Source organism: Cryptotermes secundus, unplaced genomic scaffold (assembly GCF_002891405.2).
Source record: "Cryptotermes secundus unplaced genomic scaffold, Csec_1.0 scaffold293, whole genome shotgun sequence".
Lineage (NCBI taxonomy): Eukaryota > Metazoa > Arthropoda > Insecta > Blattodea > Kalotermitidae > Cryptotermes > Cryptotermes secundus.
Window position 1 is genome coordinate 222,215 of NW_019726228.1, and position 2,358 is coordinate 224,572.

The window sequence follows — 2,358 nt, forward strand, 5'->3', positions numbered from 1 at the left end:
ACTGGTTCCTTCCATACACTTCTCCATTAACATTTCAACTCATTATGACATACAGCAGACATAGGCCTGGGGCTCACAATGCTTGCTACCTGCTTTACACTGGTTTCTTGCTTGGCTTACTCTTCAATCCTGAAGAAGGAAGCGACATGTTCCTTCGAAATCTCGGTTGACATTCAACAGACTACACGTCGTTATATCCTACAAGAAAGAAGACTTCACATAGAGGCCTATGCTAGCTAAACATACATTAATGATATCAGTAACTTAAGAGCGCTATCTGATGGAATATGACGCCGTATAGTCTGGTATAGGTTTATCGACCTTTCGGAGAAGCGTACTGCTTCCACCTTCAGCCTCAGCTTGATGGCTGTTTGTTGTTTATTTGGTTCATTCGTGGATCCTTATAGACGAACTTACACTAAATTATGAGGCATAAGACAATACACTTTACAATGACCGCTGTGAGAACCTAATATCTAACGTGTCTCAGGGTGCTGGACACACAGAGCTCGTTTACTCCGCATCTTCCGAAATCTTAAACACTGACACAGGCTGGCAAGTTGGAAGGAAATCTTACGTATTGTCACAATGAGGTGTGCATTCTGTCTACAAATCACAACGGCGGGTCATCAGGCCGGAGTTTGATCGGAGAACCAGCGGACGAGGTGGCAGCTGTCGTGTCTTGTCAGGTGTGTTCATGCTTTGGACGTGGCTGTATCAATAATAGGTGTAGGGGCGCTCCAAGATCGGGGTCCTTGCATGGGCGGTTTCTCCTCTCTTTTGTGTTCTAGGGCATGCAAGCTTTTGCGCTTTCGATGCGCAACTTGAACCAGCAACATTGGTGAAAAACCTGTCACAACTACTGGTGTTGCATCCTAGCCATTCACCGGAGGTATACAGCAGGGGTGACCAATTTCTGTGATGTGGATTTTCCGATATAACATGCTTATATTGCGCATAGCATGAGCCATGTTACGTGACTTCTCAGGAGAATTTAATTTCTACCATATCTGCAATTGATCTACTAGCAATATAACTACTTTTCTTTTTCAGAATTGGATTTTGTGGACAGGAAGTAAAAATAAATAAATTTGTAAGCATACTTTATATTATGAAGATTCTATCATATAAGCCCCTCAATAAAAAGTAATGCGTTTCCAATTAATTTTGTCTAAAATTCAAATTTTCATATAATCTCCTCATTTCTGTATATGGTGAGTTCAAGCCTTCTAAACACAGAAGATTCCTTCGGTTATTCGGCATAGCCAGTCAAGGTGCTATTCACAGTGTTGTGTTGCGTTTAATTAGTTTAAAAATCAATCGCCTTTCCGTTTACTTAATTGGGAATTTATTTCTTTACGTAATAATTATGCACACTATCTTCTTTACTGTACTTTACTTACTTACTCATGGAGCTGAGCCCTTCTGGAGGAGCCGCCAATTCTGCAGCTACTCAAGAATTTCCCAGCAATTTATGGAACCAGAAGGTTCATTACCGTGTTCACAAGAGCCCTCCACTGGTCCCTATCCTGAGCCAGATCTATCCAATCCATACATCCCATCCTCTCTCTCTCTAAGATCCATTCTAGTATTGTCCACCCATCTACGCCTTGGTNTTGTGTTCTAGGGCATGCAAGCTTTTGCGCTTTCGATGCGCAACTTGAACCAGCAACATTGGTGAAAAACCTGTCACAACTACTGGTGTTGCATCCTAGCCATTCACCGGAGGTATACAGCAGGGGTGACCAATTTCTGTGATGTGGATTTTCCGATATAACATGCTTATATTGCGTATAGCATGAGCCATGTTACGTGACTTCTCAGGAGAATTTAATTTCTACCATATCTGCAATTGATCTACTAGCAATATAACTACTTTTCTTTTTCAGACTTGGATTTTGTGGACAGGAAGTAAAAATAAATAAATTTGTAAGCATACTTTATATTATGAAGATTCTATCATATAAGCCCCTCAATAAAAAGTAATGCGTTTCCAATTAATTTTGTCTAAAATTCAAATTTTCATATAATCTCCTCATTTCTGTATATGGTGAGTTCAAGCCTTCTAAACACAGAAGATTCCTTCGGTTATTCGGCATAGCCAGTCAAGGTGCTATTCACAGTGTTGTGTTGCGTTTAATTAGTTTAAAAATCAATCGCCTTTCCGTTTACTTAATTGGGAATTTATTTCTTTACGTAATAATTATGCACACTATCTTCTTTACTGTACTTTACTTACTTACTCATGGAGTTGAGCCCTTCTGGAGGAGCCGCCAATTCTGCAGCTACTCAAGAATTTCCCAGCAATTTATGGAACCCGGAGGTTCATTACCGTGTTCACAAGAGCCTTCCACTGGT